The 12,842-nt window shown below is 34.4% G+C and overlaps 1 non-coding gene across 1 annotated transcript; it reads left to right on the top strand.

Annotated features, from left to right (window-relative positions):
* The first annotated feature begins 10,405 nt into the window (after positions 1-10,405).
* Positions 10,406-10,512, top strand: LOC148094425 (U6 spliceosomal RNA). The gene has a single exon (XR_015716327.1). It is a non-coding gene; the product is annotated as a U6 spliceosomal RNA (small nuclear RNA).
* Positions 10,513-12,842: the final 2,330 nt, after the last annotated feature.

The raw sequence follows: 12,842 nt of genomic DNA, 5'->3' as shown, positions 1-12,842 counted from the left end.
GCCATGCATATCTGAATAGCTCCAGTCACCTCAATGTCATTCTCTTTAAAAGAAACTTACTTATTGCCAGTATATTTATCAACCTGTGGGCAGAGCTTTTTTCTTGTTAGAAATGATGTGTTTCTTTTTTGAAGTTCTATAGACCATAGAAATCAACTCACTACCTGTAGGTTTCTAAAACATTTATACTGAGTTTATGTTATTACATAATGAAGGACATTACTTTGAATTGATATCTAGATACAAATCTGGGTAGCTATGTGGCAATAGAATGAGTTTATTTTATATCTTTTGAAGCTAAATCCATGCTTTCTACTATGGTTATCTTTTTTAAAATGCAGTAAGATTACATCTACCTGCTGCTTAAAAATGTTTCCTTTTCCTTTGGAAATAGGCTAAAATACAAACTTTTTGCTATGTTGGGAAAGATTTTAGCCTGCTTTTCTATTTTTCTGATATTTTCTCACCACATTTGCCATCATCTTATACAGCCAAACTGGTCAGCTTGTGAAACACCTGAGCTTGTACCTTTTCTTTTACTTTTGTGGGAGTCAGGCAATGTAGCACCCTTAATTTCACTATGGCTGCTATAATATTGAATCATAACTTTTTTATTTGCATCTCCAGAAATGTGAATGTAAATAATAGTAGGTGCTTCATTTATTATTTGCTTAACAAATATCTTGGAAACAAATATACAGATGTCCAGTGACGTGACCCTAGAAATTCACATAACAATCTGAAGAAGGTATTGTGACATATATGTAGAAATTATAAAGAACACAAGACTTACTTCTAACTCAATAAAGTTTAGCAGCTATAAATAGAAGAAAGTAAATGGTCATATTAAGGATGGAATAAAACGCTTTAGATATTATCAATAAATTTTTCATAGTATTTTTAGAGATACATGAGTAGTGTTATCTATGTTATAAATGGGATGCTGTAATGGAAACATTGAACTCGTTGGTCTCAGGGCATCCAACTTATATTTGAAATAGAGAAAATTTAGATATTTAAATTTAATAAAAGTTTTATGCTTAGCTTTTTGTTATTTAAATTAACTCTTTATTTTGGAGTTATTTGAATTAAAATAAAAAATAGGGTTGCAAATGTCTTTTTTGTGGGTTAAAATTTTTGTTCCCAATATAAAGAAGTGTTCTTAATGTGAACTCGCTTATCCATAAATATTTATTTTGTGCTGGTAGAGCTAAATGCTAAGCATTCAATCATGAAAGAGACTAGATTCTTGCTCTGGGAAAAATTATTGTCTAGTGTAGAAGATGAAACTTGTAAACAAATCAATTGTAATATGTTGTACGAAGTGCTATAGTAAAGGCATGATGAGAGTGCATCTGAGGACAAAAAACTAATGAGATCAACAAAAGGAAAATGATGCTTTCATTCTCCAATCTATATGGACTCATTACCTGAATTATTCCTGCAACAATCATACATCTATCTTGGCACTTATTATTTCTACTGAAACACACATGCTTATAAGTCTTTTCCCTAGAGTGATGCTACATTTCTGTTTTGTTCCAAGTAGACTATAAAATAGCACAGAATAGTTAAGAGAACTGTCTTGGAATCAGGGTCCTTGAATTTAAATGCACCCTATATCAATTCAATTTCTTTATGCCACTGTGCCCCCATTCCTTAAAATAGGGATAATAGTAGTATTTAAGATACAGACTTGGTAAAATGGTTAATTGAGTTGTTGTAGAGTAAGTTACCAGGAACTTGTGAGGCACTCAGTGACTGCCAATAATCTTACCATTATTACTAGAATGAGAGTTTCTTAAAGGCAGAAATAATGTCATATTTTTGGGGCATCCCTTGTTCATGCACCAAACCTATCCCCTAGTTGAATGAATATCTTAAAATATGCTTGGTTTAGATTATCTCAAATTTTAGCTGAAATTTTAAAAATGTGTTTTGTGTGTGTGTGTGTGTGTGTGTGTGTGTGTAAGTAAACATTTTACATTATATTACCCTGTGTATCGTAGTGACAGTTCAAATGAATGAGATTACTTTTTATTTGTTTTTTTATATGCCTAAAAATGATTGTAGATAAGAATATTTTAAAATAAAAATAACTTACTTAAGTGTTTTAATCTTAGGATATGTTATGGGCTGAATTATGCTCCCAATCTAATTGATTTGTAGAAGTATTAGCCTCCAGTACCTCAGAATGTGATTGCATTTGGAGACAGGATCTCTAAGGAAGTTATTAATTTAAAAAGAGGTCATCAGCATGAGCCCTAATCCAATATAGCTGATGTCCGTATAAGAAGAGGAAATTTGGACACAGACATATACTCACAGAGCCAACACCATGTGAAGAAGACACAGGGAAAAGACAGCAATTTACAAACCAAAGAGAGAGGCCTTAGGAAAGAACCATCCCTCACTTTGATCTAGAACTTATATGCTCCAGAACTGGGGGAAAATCAATGTCTGTTGTTTAAACCCTGAAGTCTGTAGTACTTTGTATGGAACTTCTGGAAAACTAATACAGGAATTATTTTCTTGAACTTGTTTATTAGATAATATGTTATCTGTCAGACAGTTTCAAATCCCTTAATGACATTCAAGTGAGAGAGGTTAATCATTTTTTTATGCTTCAAAGTCATATCTTGTGGTATTGAAAATGTAGTTTATTTACCTGCTTTAATGAGAATAAACATTGTTATTCTTTGATAGTAGGTGTTTAATTAATTTTTTTCCAGTACTGGAAACTCATTTACTTCAGGTAGTCTGAAGAATCAATACCACATCTGAGTAGGAATTTCTCTAAATTCTAATCTAGTTTATTATCTCATCATAAAACTAGTTAAGGAAGATCAGTGTCAAATTTGTTTATGCAAGGCAGGTACTTATGATGATAAAGTAAAATGACAGTAAAAATTTGACATTTTAAAGATCACTGCAATTCTTCATTGCTAACCGTCTTCTTTTTTCATGTGGTTTTCACTAAAAGAAGTAAACTAGTTGAGACAAGAAATAGGCTTAAATTTTTTTCTCCCTCTGAGTGCAAAGGTTTTTTTCGTTTGTTGTTTTTGTTTTTATCTTTATTGTTGACACCTGCAATACTTTCAATCATAGGCTTATATTTTTAATCTTTGGCCTGTAGGGTGACTAAATCAAGAGCAAATAGTTTTCTAACGTGCATCTGATGATTGAAGAGCGGGCTGGAGAAAACAGAAACAAGCCTAACTCTCCAGCCATAACCTGTCATTCACATCTTGCTTGAGTTTGAATGATGGTTTGAAACCAGACCGAATCCCTAGGCTTCCCTGTTTGAACTACAACTAAAAGCTGAGGACCCCAAGTCATCAAGCCATGTTCCAAGAGGTGCTGTTAACACCGTGCCCATCACCATCCACGGCCTCTCAGTAGTTAATGACCCATGACAGTGACCGTATCCTGTTATCTTGGGACCAAGAGTAAGAAAATACAGATAAAGTTTATGTTTATTAATTCCTTTTTTGTCCATTGAGCCTGCATATTAAAAAAATATTTAATAAATATGTTTGTTGCATAAGGATGGGTTACACAACACTGAAGTGATTTCTTTCTTTTGCATTTAATACTTCCAGCAAAGTCAGGGGCCAAGTGAAACAATATCCATTATAAATGACACGGTTTTATAAGCAGGCATGTCAAATGCCATAGACATTTGAATTAAATCCTCTCTCATCCCATAATTACTTAATTATTATCAGTTAAGAATGCGGCTTGAGCATATGGTGGCTTCCCATCTGCTCATCTCTTCCTCTCGATTTGTTATTGCCATTAATTTCGTTGAGGGTGATGGTGTTTAACCAAATCAAGCTAATTAATAAGTCAACTAGGTCAAGGCCTATCTCTTTGCATCTCATGCTTATTCATCAGTAGCTACCTTCTATAATATGATTAGATTTGAGTAGAATAAAGCATTTTGGGAACTTAACATTTTGATAAAAACTATTTGAAGATTCCTAAGTTTATGTCATTTCTTTTGCCAGAAAGTCATATTTACTTTATTTTGAATATGCTAAACATTCTAAATATTCTCTTCTTTGAGAGTTTTCAGGTTTTATTATATGCAAACGAAAATTATAAACACTTCTTCAGGAAATATATATATATACATATATATATATAGAAATAGCCTTAAAATGACATAGTGTTCCTTATAGTGCAGTATACTGCTGAATAGAAACATTAGCCTAGAGCACTAGCTCTCCCCCAATGAAAGCTATTGCTAAATTTTTATCTGATAATATGCTGCTTCCCCTTTTAATGAAGAAAAACTATTGGACTAATTCCTGTGCAAATAGTTATCAGATTAAATGTCAAGGTGGAGGTTGGGGGTGTGTACCTATTGGAAAATATATAAAATGTAATTTATATTTTATGTATTTTATTAAAGGTTAATAAAGTTATCATGAAAAGTGAAATACTAACATTAGCTGTATTTATACATGGATTCCTTATTTAAGATCAAAATCTCAAAATCAGTTAACTAATTGGGCAGATAAAAAACTGGACTAAGCAGCCCCTAGTGTGTCTCCTGAGTTTTATCTTTTCCCAAAGTTCTTTCATCCCAAATATAACTGTAGAACTCTCACTACAAACCGGACTTTCAAAGCTCTGGCTTTATCATAGACAACACACTTTCGTGGAACTTATTTACTCAGCTAAAGTGTTAACCAGCTTTATAAAGGAATAAGAATAGCAAAATACATGAAAAATATGAGTGAAGCAGCTTGGTTTATTAAGGGCAGAACCTAGCCAGGATTCATGGACCTCGTTTCAATGTCTTGAGTTACATATATACTAGCCCAGTAGTTCTCACACTTTTTGTCTTCAGGCTACTTTGATTCTTAAACATTATTGAGAGTACAACAAGCTCTTGCTTATGTGGATTAAACTCTCAATGGTTATTTTAAATTAAACTGATATTTTGAAAGTATGAGAGTGGCTGTCTCGATATGTATTCCATCACATGTAGACATAAGTAACACATTTTTTTAATGAAAAGTAACTATTTTTCAAAACAAAACTAAATGCAGTAAGAAAAGTGTCATTTTATATTTTTGTAAATTCTCTCCCCTCCAGCATTTCCTTCTCACACTCCACATTGCCTGAGACCCTCTCCATGTTTTCTCCTGCCATATACAGGGTGGTGAGTCTGCCACTATTCTAACTGCAGAAGCCACTCTCATTGGAGCACAAGATGGAAGTCCAGGCACGAGAAGGAAAAACAAAAACAAAAAACAGAAAACTCATCCTTGTGAGGGTTGCTTCTCCACATCTGACTCCCTTCCACAATTCACCTGCTTTAATTTTCAGATTCTTCAGAGAGCTTTATTTTTATATCTTGTGCATGTATTTGTCAAATTGTAGTTGTGGTAAGGGGGCGAGATGTATCTTGGACAGCTTATACTACCATAGTGAAACCAAAACTCCTCCCATCTATTTAGGTTTAAGTTGGGATATTTTGTATTTCTGCTAATGAGTTTTTAGTTTTCGAAATACTGGTTGGTTCTTCTTCAAATATTCATGACACTGTAATTTTACCTTTCAGAAATTTTCAAAACTTTTTTTATATGTAGTAACTATAGTTTTATGTTATCAATAATCCATGTCCATTTATTCCAGTATCTGGAGTTTTCACCTGTTTCTTCTGGCTGTCATTTTGGTTTATCCTCAGGCATTGTTTCTGGTTTTCCTCTGCACCCACATCTTTGACCTTGTATTGGCCATTTCAAAATCTATTTGTATAGGGTTTGCTTAAGCCCATCCGCTGTGCTCCTCAAGGCCTTAGCAATTCAGAACTCCTTTAAAATAATTTGACAGCTGTGCTCCTTTGAACCTTTCAGAACATACAAACACAAGCTCTAAGTTTGCAGGGTGGTGGGTTGTATTCTGGTTCTTGCTTCCACCGAGGCGTGTATCACTGCATTACTCCTTTATTTTGGGATGAGTTGAATCCCCAACATGGGCTCTAGGCTTTTTATTTAGGTCCGTTCTACCCTGATCGGTAATCAGAACAAGTCCCAATTTACTGAGATTTGCTCATTAAAAAGAGAAAGCGGTGCTTAAGTGCTTGGCTGTGTTCCATGTGCTCTTTGGTTTTGACCTTAGTACATTTCGACCTCAGTATGTATTTCAGCCATTTTGTGCTAAGATTTTTTAAAGTTTATTCAGCAGGCTTAATTAATTTCAGTACTAAAATTGATCTTATTAATCAAGACAATCATTATCAGAAATTAGAAGCCTATAGTTCTAAGCTTAAAGCTGTTAATGTAAGAAACATTCAAAGTTGTTAAGAATTTTTTGTGAATTTATTTGAGCCAAATTGTCAATATGCTGGGAAGCAGAATCTCAACAGATTGAGATAATGCTCGGAGAATGGCAGTTTTGCACCTTGTTTTATACATTACAATAAAACTGGAAGACCTGAGTGGATTACCTGAAATCCACTGGTGATAGATTAGGGAAGTGGGAGAAAGCAAAGTAGTGAAATCTCTGGGATTGGATAAAAAATAAAATGATAGACACTCACTTCTTTTACTTAGGTTGGTGCTGGATAGTTAACAGCTAACAGTTAACTCAATAATAATGAGGGGATTTGTGTTCTCCGCAGAACAGTGCCTATGCCTTGAACGGTCCAGAAAAGGGAAAATTACTTTGCCACTCCAACAATATGTTATCGTAGATGCAAAAAGACAGTCAACAGGCTCAGTTAAGGTAGATTGACCTTTTTCAGGGAAGATACTGGCCTAGGACATGACTACCCACCATAAACTGCTTTTTAATTTAAAAAGTTTTAATTTCAGACCATCTTTTGTGGTAAGTTTAGGTCTCTGAATTTGCAAGGCTGCCACACAGGCCTTTCCTGAGCTAGTCTGGTTAGCATGTGGCCCCTTGTCATCCACAAAGCTTTAACTCTTCTAAGATTTACTTCTGTCTATATTATTAAGTATGTTTATATTTTCCTAAAATGAATAGACAATAATCTCAACATTATCTTATGTTGAGATAACAATGGACCACTGTCTTTCCAATGCATTACATTTCTTATTTGTCACATAATATATGTCTATGTATGCAAAGATCTTTTTCTGAAATTTCTATTCTTTTATTTTTATTTAATTTTTTAAATTTTATTTTTATTGCCCTGGCTTGTGTGGCTTAGTTGGTCGAGCATCATCCCATGCACCAAGAGGTCACCGGTTCCATTCCTGGTCAGGGCCCATGCCTGGGTTTCGGGCTTGACCCCCAGTAGGGGGCGCACAGGAGGCAGCCGATCAATGTCTCTCTCATCGATGTTTCTCTCTCTCTCCCTCTCCATCCCTCTCTCTCTAAAATCAGTACAAACATATTTAAAACAATTATTTTTATTGTTGAGAGTATTACAGATGTCCCCCATTTCACCTGCCTCCCGCCCCATCCGAGGCCTTCCCCTCACTATTGTCTGTGTCCACGGGCTCTGCATATATGCATTAAGTTCTTTGGTTAATCTTTTCCCGTCCTCCGTCCCCCACAAGAGTGTCGTTTTAAATTTATTTAGGTCTCTTTAATTTCACTACATAATAGTTGATAGGTTTTAGTGTAGAAGTCTTGCAGATATTTTGTTAGACTTATCCTTAACATTTTTATGTTTAAGACAAATGCCATCTTCCTTTCCTACTTAGAGTTTTTCTTTTTTTATCCTTATATATAGATGCATAATTGATTTTTTACATCAAGTGAAGTGGAAAATTTGCTTATTAACTCACTAATTAACTTATTAAATAGGCTTGTAAGTTTTATTAGACTCTCCTATGGATATAATAATACCATCTATCAGGAATGACAATTTTGTTTTACTTTTAAAATACCCATTCGTTCGTTCATTCATTCATTCATTCATTCATTCACTCATTCTTCATTTTTGGTTTTCTTGCACTGGCTAGAATCTCTGCTATAATGCTGAGTAGAAGTGGTGATTTAGGCATTACCTTCTTATTCTCCATTTCTGGGGATATAACTTAAAAAGTCATTAATTGTGATGTTGGTTAAAATGATGACAAATGCTTTTTATCCAAATGAGAAATAATTTATCATGCAGTGTGTGACAGTTATGATGAGTTTTTATCATGAATGTATGTTAAATATTGGCAAATGCTTCTGGATCTCTCAAGATGAGAATGATTTTTTTTTTTTTTTTTTTACCCTACATATGTGATAACTTAGTGTTTAGCTTTTCCAATATTAAAATCAACTTATATTCTCAAAATAGCAATAATTTATTCAGGATGTATTAAATAAAGTTTGATTCAATTGTAATAAATAAATATTTAAAGTGTACAAATTTATGTTTCAGCAAAGTGTCTGCCAGTGAAAACATTAAAATAATCAAACTAATGAACATAGTCAGCACCTTCCAAAATTTCTAGTGCCAAACTTTCTAGTGCCAAAGTTTTTCTAGGACAAACTTTAGGTGAAAACAGTGCCATTAGACTGTTTTATATGTTATTAGATTTGATTTGATAATATTTTGTTTAGAATATTTGTGTCTATGTTTATGAAGGATATTGGTTTGTGGTTTACTTTTATACAGGTTTTGGTTCAGGGTAAAGCTCATAGAAGGAGTGCAGAAGTATTCACTTTACTTAAATTTTCTGGAAGTCTGTATAGGATTAACATTATTTCTTCTGTAAATATTTGGTAGAATTCACCAGTAAAACTCTGGGACAGGGAAGGAATAATCTACAATTTCAATTTTTAAAATAGTTATAGAGCTATTAAGTTGTTGATTTCTTGTTGAATATAATATGTTAGTTTGTGTCATAAAAGCAATTTGTCTATGTCATTTAAATTGTTGAATTTATGGGCAAAAATTGTTCTTAATACTCTCTCACTTTCCTCTTAAGAACTGTAGAGTCTGTAATAATACTACCTCTCTTACCCTGTCACTGGTAATCATGTCTTCTCTCTTCTCTTCTTATTTATTTGGTCAGGAGTTCTAGATGTTGTGTTTTTTTCAAAGAATCAGTTTTTTATTTTATTGATATTCTCTAACATTTTTGGGGTGTCTATTTCATTGTTCTTCACTTTGTTTTATTATTTAATTTCTTGTGCTTACTTAGATTGTATTTGCTTGTCTGTTTCTAGTTTCTCAAAAGGAAAGCTGAGGTAATTAATTTGTGACTCTTAATCATTTTTATTGTAAGCTTTTTGTGCTATAAATTTTCCCTTACTCTTGTTTTAGTGACAGTTCACATATTCTGATATGTTGTTCTCATATTCATTCATTTAAACACTTTTAAATTTAATGATATTTGTTTTATTGTCTAGAATGGCAATTTTCAACTGGTGTGCCACAATAAATTTTAAAACATGCAATACCTATTTAATCAAGGGCACTGACTTCTTTTCCCTTAAACTGTCAAATAAAAAAAATGACAACAGTCAACACAACAATAGCTGTCCAATATAAATGAAAAAAATATATATGTATTTTTTGTCAGATTGGTAAAAAATATATTTTTTGGTGTGTCACAGAATTTTAGTAATTAGTTTATGTGTGTCATGAGATGAAAAGAGTTGAATATTGTTGGTCTAGAATATGGTCAATCTTGTACATATGAATATAAATGCATTTTGCTCTCTTTAGATGGAGTGTGCTGTAAATGACATTTAGGAAGAGTTGGCTGATTGCATTTTCCTATCTCACTCTTTGGAAAACTTAATTATTTCAAAGCCCTATACAGCCCAACATGTACAGCTTCTGGTCAAGATGACAGCATAGGTAAATGTGGCACTTGCATCCTCCCACAACCATGTCAAAAATACAACTAAGCTACAGAAAAACCATCCTTCAGAGCTGCCTGACATCTAGCTGAACGGAAATCATACAACTAAGGATATGAAGAAGCAGCCACATCAAGACTGGTAGGAGAGGCAGAGATGAGGAACAGGCTGGTCCCACACCCTTGTGTGGTGGACAAAAATCAGGAGAGATATCTTGGCTGCAGGGGTACCCCCTGAGAAGCAAGGGGTCCTAGCCGCACACCAGGCCTTCCGACCCAAGTTCCAATAACTCCCCCGCCACCGGGTTTTTTTTTCTTTTTTTAATTTCCTTCTCGAAATCTGCCCTGTTTCTGTCAGCACACATTGAGCCTGAGTGTCTTTTTAGTTCTGTCTGAAAGTACACCCTCTTTCTGCTGCTTGTTTTTTTTTCCTTCTTCTTCTTCTGTGTTCCCAGATGCCTCCTGCTCTGTTTTCTTCATTCACAGATCTGATCTCATTTATATTTTCCAGAAATAGACATGACACTTTTATTATTGGCACACTCCCAGTGCTCTCAATATTACACAGTCTGGTTTAACTGTTGCATCCTTTATCTTGAGAATCAAAAGAAAAGACAGTGCTCATTCTGAAAGCACAAATAATAAAATTTGAATTATGCAGAGTAGATTTGCATGTCCTCTGTACAAAAACGATACGTACATTTGTTACACATTCCATATTTTTGAAATAAGCATATAAAAGGATGCTCAACATTATATATCATTAGAAAACTGCAAATTAAAATCAGATACCACTACACACACATTAGAATGACTAAAATCCCAAACATTGACAACATCAAATGCTGGTGGGACTGTGGAGCAACAGAGAAAAGACAACGTTCATGCAAGTGGGAATGCAAAAGGCTGCAACCTCCTTGGAGGACTGTTTGGAAGTTTCTGACAAAACTAAACATATTCCTACCATATGATCCAGCAATCACACTGCTTGGTATTTGCCCAAATGAGTGGAAAACTTATGACCACACAAAAACCTGCACATGAATGTTTATAGAAGCTTTATTCATAATTGCCAAAACGTGGAAGCAACCAAGATGTCCCTTCTGTAGGTAAATGGGTAAATAAATTGTGGCACATTCAGACAAGGGAATATTAATCCATGCTAAAAAACAAACAACAACAAAACACACACAACTATTATGCCATGAAAAGAGGTGGAGAAATCTTAAGTGCATATTACTAAGTGAAAGGAGCCAACCTGAGAAGCCACATACGGTATGATTCACAAACCTCTTTTCCCCCCTTTTAATTAGCACTTATCTGGTAGTGTAAACTATTAGTTTCCACAAAAAAACAACAACATACTATACAATTACATTTATATTAAATGTCCGAAAACTGGCAGTTTCATAGAGATAAGTGAAAATGTTCTGGAATTAGGCAGTGCTGATGGCTACATAGCATTTTAACTGCACCCAGAGCCACTGGATTGTAGGCCCGAAGGTAGTTAACATGATAATTTTTATGTTATATGAGTTTCAACTCGATAAAAAAATGTAATTTTTCTAATCTTGGAAAATATATAATTAGTATATTCTTTTTTTATATATATCTTTATTGATTTCAGATAGAGGAAAAGGGAGGGAGAGAGAGATAGAAACATCAATGATGAGAGTCACTGATCGAGCCCACAACCCGGGCATGTGCCCTGACCAGGAATTGAACCCCGATCGCCTGGATCCTAGGTCGACGCTCAGCCGCTGAGCCATGCCCGGCTGGGCAGTATATTCTTTTATTAACAGTTACATATCATTTGTTTCCCTATACTTACCTTCGGTTGCATTTTAATATAGACTGTCCCTTATTATTTCATTAATTAAACAAATATTTATGCAATACCTATTATTTGACAGCTATCGTTCTATTCATTGGGCTTACAGCAGTGATATAACAGATTGAGTCCTCTCTTCATGGACTTTGGACCCTAATGGGACAAGAAAATCAATAAATCAATTAAAAATGTAATAAACCATTAAACGAAGTGCCTATATTTTATTTTCCTTTCTTCATACCAATACTTTTTAAAAAATTTATCTTTATTGTTGAAAGTATTACAGATGTTCCCTTTTTTCCCTCATTGATCCCTTCCAAGCCACATCCACTCCACCCCTAGGACTTCCTCACACCAATGTCAGTGTCCATAGGTTATGCATATATGCATATAAGTTCTTTGACTAATCTCTCCCCACCCACTCCCCCACCCCTGCCTTCCCTCTGAGATCCTTCAGTCTGTTCCATGGCTTCTGTGTTTCTGGATCTATTTTGTTCCTCGGTGTATTTTATTTATTAGATTCCACATATGAGTGGGATCATGTAAAACTGAATCAGGAAGAATCAGAAAACCTGAATAGGCTAATAACAAGGGATAAAATGAAGCAATAATAATAAAAAAAAAAACTCCCAGCAAACAAAAGCCCTTGTCCAGATGGCTTCACGTGAGCTTTCTAATCCTTTAAGTTGTAGGGTTAGATAGTTTACTAAAAATTTTTCTTGCTTTTTGAAGTAGGCCTGTAGTGCTATGAACTTCCCTCTCAGGACTGCTTTCACTGTGTTCCATAGATTTTGAGTTATTGTGTGTTCATTTTCATTTGTTTCCAGGAAGTTTTTTATTTCTTTCCTGATCTTACTGGAAACTCATTCATTGTTTAATAACATGCTATTTAGCCTTCATGTGTTTGAACGTTTTTGAGTGTTTTTACTGTAGTTGATTTCTAATTTCATGCCATTGTGATCTGAGATGCTTGATATGATTTCAATCTTCTTGAACTTGTAGCCTTGTTTTGTGTACTAATATATGGTCTATCTTTGAGAATGATGCATGTGCACTTGAAAGGAATGTATATCCTGCAGCTTTGGGGTGAAATGTTCAGTAAATGTCAATTAAATCCATCTGATCTAGTGTGCCATCTGTCTCCAGAGCCCAAGACCCCAGGTTCTTTTCACACCACCCTAGTCCACTCTGCCCTCCTTCTGCCAGAGCCCTAGGTGAGTGGC

Source organism: Miniopterus natalensis, chromosome 1 (assembly GCF_054644295.1).
Source record: "Miniopterus natalensis isolate mMinNat1 chromosome 1, mMinNat1.hap1, whole genome shotgun sequence".
Classification (NCBI taxonomy): domain Eukaryota; kingdom Metazoa; phylum Chordata; class Mammalia; order Chiroptera; family Miniopteridae; genus Miniopterus; species Miniopterus natalensis.
Note: the sequence above shows the minus strand (reverse complement) of the source record. Positions and strands in the feature narration are given on the sequence as shown.